Below are 9151 nucleotides of genomic sequence, written 5' to 3' on the forward strand. Positions count from 1 at the left end.
AAGCTTGAGGGGCGGGGGGCGCCCCGACGGCGTCCTTCCTGGGCCTGGACCCCTCGACTCCGCCAAGTCCTGCGGCCGATCCGCTCGGCAGAGGAACCCCTTCCCCATTTCAGAGATGAGAAGACTGAGGCCCAGACTCACAGGGCGCAGGCCGGCGTCTCCCCCTCTTCTCCGGCTTTAGACTTACGATGAGGGTCTGCAGTCAGCCAACCCTTGAACTCCTCCCGTGCATCTTCGGATTCCCCATCACCTAGCATTGCTCCTGCCACAGTCCTAGTCATACTGAAATTGGCAAAGTAACAAGCACTTATTTTGCACCAGCTGAATGCAGGCACTGAAGTAGGCTCCAAGAGTATTCCGATGAGGGGAAGGCCCTGCCCCCCGCCCTCAAAGTGCCAGCGACTCTTCATCCGGAGCTCCCACTTCCTGTGGCCCCCAGGGTCCAGCAAGAGCCAATGTGCGGAGGTTTCTGGAAGTAGTAAAAGTCCCCACTAAAGAATGCTGAACGCCCCCTCTAGAAGTCAGAGCCTCCCTGGGACCCAAGCAGCTCAGTTCTCACTTCACCTCCTCCCCACACCCAGAATGGCCGCTCCTGGCTGGGTCATTTCCACCCCTGCTGCCTCCCCTCCACATTCAAAACTGTGCTGCACCCCAGGAGGGCTGGAGCCAGGGACACTGACTGCCTGCTGGGGCACAGCACTGTACTGGGCACAGGGTGAATGCGTGTCGGGCTTCGGTTTGCCAAATGAGTGAAGGTGCTTTTACTGGCCGTGATGTGTAATAATGACACCAACTGAGCGTCCACCATGTGTGCCAACGTTACCCTTGTGCCCATTTTACAGATGGGCTTAATGAGGCTTAGAAATGAAATTTCAGGCTGGATGCGGTGGTTCACACCTGTAATTCCACTACCATGGGAGGCCGACGTGGGAGGATGCCTTGAGGCCAGGAGTTTGAGGCCAGCCTGGGCAATATAACAAAACCCCATGTCTATTAAAAAAAATGTAAGAATTTGCTGGGTGTGGTGGTGCCTGCCTGCAGTCCCAGCTACTTGAGAGGCTGAGGCGGGAGGATCTCTTGAGGAACTCTTGTCATAGGAGTTAGCAGCTGTAGTGAGCTATGATCGCACCACTGCACTCCAGCCTGGACAACAACAATAAAAAGCAAATCCTTTTGTTCAGAGTCACCCAGATGGTAAGTGGTTGCACTAGAAAGTGGACCGCAGATTGTCTAATTCTAGTACCTGTGTGTCCAATCACTAGACAGCCCTGCCTCAGGAATAGCATAGCCATGGGCTGCTGGAACAAGAGGGCAGACGAGGAAGCAGGTGGCCCACAGGAGCCGGCCTGGTCCCAGCTCTTGTGGATGAAAATGCAGACATCACAAACCAGTGGGGGGGAAATGGATCATTCTGCAAATTGTTTAGCCGTTTATCTGGAGATCTGTTTACAGCCTTGCCTCACATGATATACACCACAATAAATGTCAGACAGATTGAAAAGTTAAATAGAAGAAATAAACACTGCAACAAATAATAGAAAGAAATCAAAGTTCTGAGACAGCGTATTGCCGTGTTACTAGAGGATTTGTGATACTGGCCATATTCATGCAGCAAACATCAGTTCATTCATTGGTTCACCCGACACATCTATGAGCACCTGCCATGGGCCAGGTACTTTTCTAGGCACTGGGATAAAGGAGTGAACAAAATATGGCCCTTTCTTGGGGCTTCAGTCAAGGGGGAGGGATGGGGTGGGAGGAAGACACTGTGAATATCTGCCTTTTCAAGGATAAGAAGTTAGGTGGAGAAATAACTCAGGGAAGGGTAGGAGGACCCAGGGGTGCTTTTTTATAGGGGGTGCTGGGAGAAGGCCCTTCTGATGAGGTGACATCTGAGCAGAGGCCTGAATGAGGGAGTGGGAGAAGTCAGTAGGGGCCTACTATGTGGAGGGCAGGTCCCACACTCTGGCAACTATTCAGTTAAGCTACAGAGCAAGAACCAGAAACTCCCTTTTGAAGGAAACTTTGGGAGCCCCATCAGGCCACTGGGAGGAAAAGGACTGCTCCCATCCCCAACACACAATATCTGTGTGAGTCTTTACTGTTTGCAAAGCCCTTCCCCAGCTTCACAGAACCCCTATGATAAATACTTGTGATGTCCTCATTTTCCAGTTAGGAAACTGAGGCTCAGAGAGGTCAAGCAGTTTGTCCCAGGTCACAGAGCCAGTGATAATCAACAGAGGTAGGTGTGGCTGCAGGCAGGTTGAGTGTTAGGGGAATAAAGAAGCCTTGTCCTGGGATACAGGAGTAAACAAAATCTAGCCCTGACTTTCTTGGGGCTTCAGCCAAGGTGGGATAGTGGGATGGGACGAAGACACTGTGAATGTCTGGCATTTCAAAGATAAGAAGTTTGGTGGAGACCGGGCGCAGTGGCTCATCCTGCAATCCCAGCACTTTGGGAGGCCGAGGTGGTGGATCACCTGAGGTCAGGAGTTCAAGACCAGCCTGGCCAACATGGCGAAACCCAGTCTCTACTAAAAATAAAAAAATTAGTCGGGCATGGTGACATGTGCCTGTAATCCCAGCAACTTGGGAGGCTGAGGCTGGAAAATCTCTTGAACCCAGGAGGCCGAGGTCGCAGTGAGCTGAGATTACACCACTGCACTCCAGCCTAGACAACAGAGAGCAAGACTCTGTCTCAAAAACAAAAAAGTTTGGTGGAAAAATAAAGCAGGGATGGGTAGGAGGACCCAGGAATACTTTTGCATCAGGGCTCCGCCTCCCCCTTGGACTACAATTCAGAGATGGGAGGGGTGGGAGCTGGGGGGAGAAATCCTGTGCACCCCATTTTCCTGGCCTTCCTCCTTCTCCTCCATCCCTCATGGCTACTTCCTTCCCTCTGTCCTGGGCCCTGTGCAGATGGTCCCAGCTCCTGGTGATGCTACGGGGCAAACATCAGGTTTAGCCTGTTCAGAGATCCTTGAATTCCCTGCAGTAACCTGCTCCCCTGACGAGGGCACAGTGGAGTGATAAGGTACAATGCAAGCTGAACCCCACTCAACTTTTGTTTTTAACTCAAAGGAGTTTTTAGAGAGTCCCAAAATGAGTCATCACGAAGCGGTGCTTTGCAAAATGACACCCAGAATTAGGATGAGCGTCTCCCTGCACACGGTGCCTCACACTTCTGCCCACCGAGGTGTTGTTCATCTGGTCTGGGAGAAAGTCTGTCTCCATTCACCCCAAAGAGTTTCAGGATTCAGTGTGTGTTGTTTCATTATTTCTCTGCACGAAGGGAAGAGAAACTACTGCTTACTGGGCACCTTCTCTGCACCTGACTCTGTATGAGACAGTTAATTCTTATAGCATCTCTTGAGATAGGGGTCATGATTTATGTTTTTTTTTTTGAGATGGAGTCTCGCTCTGTCGCCGAGGCTGGAGTGCAGTGGCCGGATCTCAGCTCACTACAAGCTCCGCCTCCTGGGTTTACACCATTCTCCTGCCTCAGCCACCCGAGTAGCTGGGACTACAGGCGCCCGCCACCTCACCCGGCTAGTTTTTTGTATTTTTTAGTAGAGATGGGGTTTCACCGGGTTAGCCAGGATGGTCTCGATCTCCTGACCTCGTGATCCGCCCGTCTCGGCCTCCCAAAGTGCTGGGATTACAGGCTTGAGCCACTGCGCCCGGCCGATTTATGTTTTATAGATGAAGAAACCGAGGCTCAGAAAACAGCCAGGATTTGAATCCGGGTTAACTCAAGTCCTTTATCGTTGTCAGTATTAGGGGAGGGGGTAGTGGGGGAGACAGGAGAGGCAAGAAGAACTTAGAATCAGGCCATGTCCTTTGAAGTCACTTTGTTACAAAATATCGTCTTGCCAGCTTCCTGGCGATGGGATTTTTTGTGGGGAGAGAGTTCCAGTTTTCCCAGAAGGATTCATTTGCTCTCGTCATCCAGGTGTGATTATTAACAGCAACCCCTTTCCCTATGCAAGTGTCTTGCTTTGGATGACCAACTTTAGGGTCACCTTGGTTGTCTGCAAAGGCCACTGCATTGGGGGATTCATATTTTACATTATAAAAAATGGGGGCGTCTTGTCTGCTGGGCCCTTCGCCACATACTGATGTCTGGGTGTCCCGCCAAGAACTTCCAGGAGAGTTTAAGCAGTTAAGTCACAATTTTAGGAGCAGCAAACCCTGCTGGCTGCAGAAGGAGTTGGGACCCTCTCCACCTCCTCCCCAGCCCTGCCATCACTCCCTGTGTGACCACAGGCCAGTCCCTGCCTAGCACAATGCGGGGACGGGTCTCCAAGAATCCTGTCAACCTTAACCTTCTAAGATTTCCTGTTACTCGATGACCCTGGGGAATTTCAGTCAGGATAGGGATGTAGGAGACATCACACCATCATATGGCTCACTTTATAAAGCAGCAGGTTCATTTTTTAGTTATTTAACTTTAAAAAGGTTTAATTTGTTTCTTGAATAGATAATACATGCCCACAGTTCAAAATTCAAAAGGCACAGAAGGGGACAAAGTGAAAAGTGTCCTTTCTACCCCTACCTCCTAGCCACCTGGTTCTTATCACTGGAGGGAGCCAATGTTGCCAAATATATGCTGTCCCAGACAGTGTGTTTTGTGTGGGCGGGTATATACGTATGCACCTGTATATGGTCATGTATATGCGAATGTATATGTATTTCTTCTTAATTTTTGCTCATATAATAGCATACAATCTACACTATTGTATGTCTTATGTTTTCTTCACTTCTTGGAGACCATTTCCTGTTAGCTCCAGAAAAACTGCTTCCTTTTATATGACTGCATAGTATTACAAATGATTTGCATTTAATTCACATAGAGGTTGGGCGAGGTGGCTCAAGCCAGGGTCGGTGGATCACCTGAGGTTAGGAGTTCAAGACCAGCCTGGCCAACATAGTGAAACTCTGTTTCTACTAAAAATACAAAAATTAGCTGGGTGTGGTGACGGGCACCTGTAATCCCAGTTACTCGGGAGGCTGAGACAGAAGAATCACTTGAACCTGGGAGGCGGAGGTTGCAGTGATCTGGGACCGCACCATTGCACTCCAGCCTGAGTGACAGAGTGAAACTCTGTCTCACACACACACACACATACAAATTCCACATAGAGCAAGTATCTGCTCTGTTTAATCCGCACAGAGCAAACACTCTGTGTACTGTTCTAAATATTGTGGGAGGGAACAGACGTTTCAGCCGTGGCCTCTGCCCTCAAGATTTTATGGTTTGGCTGGCGACAGGAACATTGGAGAGGAAGAGAAGAATGCTCTCTCCACGGGTCCCCATGTCTGTTTGCGAGGTTAGCTTTGGAGCTAATTTTTAAAACTCTCTGCTCCAGGCATCTGTAGAGTTGTTTTAAGAGTCCAGACATAGGTTCTTTTGAGACTTGAAAACTCAGTCTGCCTCTTCTGCGCAGTTCAAGTTTCTGCCTTCCATTCTCCCGATATGGGCCTCAGTTTCCTCATCCGTCAAAGCGGGGCAGGCAGCCTCCATTGCAGGACTGGGGTAGTCACCTGAGATTGTACTCCTGAAAATGCTCAGTGAAGAGTTAGAGGCTGTACTCCAAGGCTAGAGGATCCGGGAAGAATGAGGTGGGGCTTGGAGGAATACTTTAAGCGCAGTGTGTCATCAGCTCTTCCTGCCGCAGGGAAGCATTTTGTGTTTTATGCGTTGCTGGTCTTGTGACAGGGCCTGCTACCCGGTTATCTCCTTCCGCCTTTGGCAGTGACTGCCGCCGACTGAGTCCTCGCCCGACACGGTTGGAGACCTCACATCCAGGCGGTTTTTGGAATGTGGAAAAAACAGAAGTTATGGAGGATTATCATTCCCACCCTCACTTTACAGACGGGACTTGCTCAAGGCCACGCAGCCATCAAGAGGCAGAAATGCACTCGCTGATTTCCCACCGCCTCACACCTCCCTGAACTTCCCTCCACCACCCACTCTAACATCTGCTGTTTCAACCAGCAGACTCGAATCCTCCGACCTGCGGGGAGCACCATGAACTGCCTATGAACCACATTTCCTGTCCATTCCCTTACCTGATACTCTCAACTACACTTTGAGGTAGCGATTGTTGCCCATTATACAGATGAGGAGACTGAGACTCAGAGACCATGAATACTAAAATCACAAAGGAGGTGGTGCGATGTCAGTCCCCAAAGAAACCCTCAAAATCATTGTGCTCCTCAGGAAGAGAGTAGGAGTTTCTGGCTGCCGAGAGGCAGCAGATATGGCAGTGGGGTATTGGGGGAATGTGATTTTGGCCTTTGAAGGTGTTTTGTAAGCTCACAATACACTGGGCTGTATCCCTGCTTGCTTTCTGGCACCTGTTCTCTCCTGATGCTGAGTTGAATAGGCTGATCTGTTGCTGGCTTCGTCTCTCTCCTCCCGTGAAACAGGAGTGGTGATGGATATGCCTTGGCTTCCAGCAGTTGCCCAGAGCCTGGCACAAGGAAGACCCAGGATTCGTGGTGTGACCAGTGAGCCATATGATGGTGTGATGTTTCTTGCATCCCAATTTTTACCGAAATTCCCCAGGGTCATTCGGTAATAGGAAATCTTAGAAGGTTAAGGTTGACAGGACTCTTGGAGACACATCCCCACATTGTGCTAGGCAGGAACTGGCCCGTGGTCACACAGGGAGTGATGGCAGGGCTGGGGAGGAGGTGGAGAGGGTCCCAACTCCTTCTGCAGCCAGCAGGGTTTGCTGCTCCTAAAAATGTGACTCAATTGCTTAAACTCTCCTGGAAGTTCTTGGCGGGACACCCAGACATCAGTATGTGGTGAAGGGCCCAGCAGACAAGATGCCCCCATTTTGTATAGCGTAAAAATATGAATCCCCCAATGCAGTGGCCTTTGCAGACAACCAAGGTGACCCTAAAGTTGGTCATCCAAAGCAAGACACTTGCATAGGGAAAGGGGTTGCTGTTAATAATCACACCTGGATGACGAGAGCAAATGAATCCTTCTGGGAAAACTGGAACTCTCTCCCCATAAAGAATCACATGTGCCCCCAGGATGGTCCTGGATGATGCCTGCCATCCTGGCATAATTCATAATAGTACCCCCTGGCTGGGTGTGGTGCTCACGCCTATAATCCCAGGACTTTGGGCGGCCAAGTCAGGCGGATCACCTGAGGTCAGGAGTTCAAGTGAAACCCCATCTCTACTAAAAATACAAAAATTAGCTGGGCGTGGTGGCATGTGCCTGTCATCCCAGCTACTCAGGAGGCTGAGGCAGGAGAATCACTTGAACCCGGGAGGCAGAGGTTGCAGTGAACTGAGATCATACCACTGCACTCCAGCCTGGGTGACAGAGCTAGATTCCATCTCAAAAAAAAACAACAAACAAACAACCCAGTGCCCCTTTTCACACTCACAAGTGTCCGGGATCAGATAATAAATTATATGGCCACCCTGAATTTCATGTCACATGAAACAATAACAGGTAGGTGACTAAATACGTGAACAAACAGCCTCTCACTCATTCAGGCACTGAGTTCTGCACGTAGGTAGCACCAGCACCAGCTCTCTGATGCGGGTATCTGTGTCTCAGGTGAGAAAACATGCACGGGAGAAAATTCATGCTCAGAGAGATTAACCAGTTTGTCTCAAACACACTTTGTTGTTTTGTTTGTTTGTTTGTTTTTTGAGACAGGGTCTCACTCTGTTGCCGGGCTGGAGTGTAGTCGTGTGATCATAGCTCACTGCAGCCTCAACCTCCCAGGCTCAAGCGATCCTCCCACATCAGCCTCCCAAGTAACTGGGACTACAGGCAGGTACCACCACACCCAGCAATTTTTTTTTTTTTTTTTTTTTTTGAGACAGAATCTCGCTGTGTCACCCAGGCTGGAGTGCAGTGGCACTATCTTGACTCACTGCAACCTCTGCCTCCCGGGTTCAAGCGATCCTTCTGCCTCAGCCTTCCAAGTAGCTGGGATTACAGGTGTGTGCCACCACACCTGGCTAATTTTTGTATTTTCAGTAGAAACAGGGTTTCGCCATGTTGGCCAGGCTGGTCTCAAACTCCTAACCTCAGGTGATCCCCCCCCTTCAGCCTCCCAAAGTGCTGCGATTATAAATGTGAGTACCACACCCAGTACATTTTGGTATTTTTTGTAGAGATGAGGTTTCGCCATGTTGCAAGGCTGGTCTCGAACTCCTGAGCTCAGGCAATCCACCTACCTCAGCCTCCCAAAGTGTTGGGATTACAGGCATGAGCCACTGCACCTGGCTGAAGCACACTTTGTAGCGGGATGTCTGACAGGCTCAGAATCTGTGTTCCTATTTTCTCTGTGCTGCCAAGCATGACAGTGTAGGGGAATACATGAACTGAGTCAGCTGGGTCCCACCCTGGCCATATTTCTTCTCCAGGTATCCAGGTAACCCCTTGGCTTTGGAGATGAGTGAGGGGGCCCAGACACCCTTCCTGAAACTCCTGGCTCGTGTGGCTGGAGTGAGTCTCTCTTCTGAACTCGAGGCCTCCTCTGCATGCCCAGTAAGGCTGGCTGCTCTCAGAGCAGATGGAGGCAAGGGGCCCCTTGGATTTGGGGCCGATGACATCATCTGTCCATCAACCCCAAATCCCAAATGTGACGCAACTGTTTTGAAGGAAGAGGCAGGCATTTGGTTGTGGGTTTCTCAGCCCTGGCCCTGGTTGGCTGGGAATGGGTGTAATTTTTCCAGGCATCAGGACACGCCAGGCTTGTCTTGGGGGGTGGAGTGGGGAGAAGGAACCAGAGGAGGAACCTGGCAAAACAGGGATGGGAGCGGGGAGGAAGAGGGCAGGGGCAGAGAATCAGAGAAGATTTTTCAAGAAGGGGCTTGCCAGGGTCTGGGTACTGCCACTCCCTCCCCTCAGCCCCAAACATGCCCTCCATACCAGGACTGTAAGTGGTCAGGGTCTAACCCATCATCAAGAAAGAAAATTAGGCCTGGCATGGTGGCTTATGGCTGAAATCCCTGTGCTCTGGGAAGCCGAGGTGGGAGGATGGCTTGCGGCCAGGAGTTTGAGACCAGGCTAGGCAACATATTAAGACCCTGCCTACAAAAAAAAAGAAAGAAAGGGAAGGGAAGGGAAGCGAAGGGAAGGGAAGGGAGGGGAGGGGAGGGGAGGAGA

General features: G+C 50.4%; 1 protein-coding gene across 1 annotated transcript in view; it reads right to left on the reverse strand.

Annotated features, from left to right (window-relative positions):
- Nucleotides 1–308, reverse strand: part of NEK6 (NIMA-related kinase 6) — a 97166-nt gene extending 96858 nt beyond the window's left edge. Inside the window, exon 1 of the mRNA XM_011931400.1 lies at nucleotides 142–308. The gene's annotated coding sequence lies outside the window, so the exon portion shown is untranslated. The remainder of the gene's footprint in view (nucleotides 1–141) is intronic.
- Between the last annotated feature and the right edge of the window lie 8843 nt (nucleotides 309–9151).

The sequence above is a fragment of the Colobus angolensis genome, unplaced genomic scaffold (assembly GCF_000951035.1).
Source record: "Colobus angolensis palliatus isolate OR3802 unplaced genomic scaffold, Cang.pa_1.0 Scaffold9, whole genome shotgun sequence".
NCBI lineage: Eukaryota > Metazoa > Chordata > Mammalia > Primates > Cercopithecidae > Colobus > Colobus angolensis.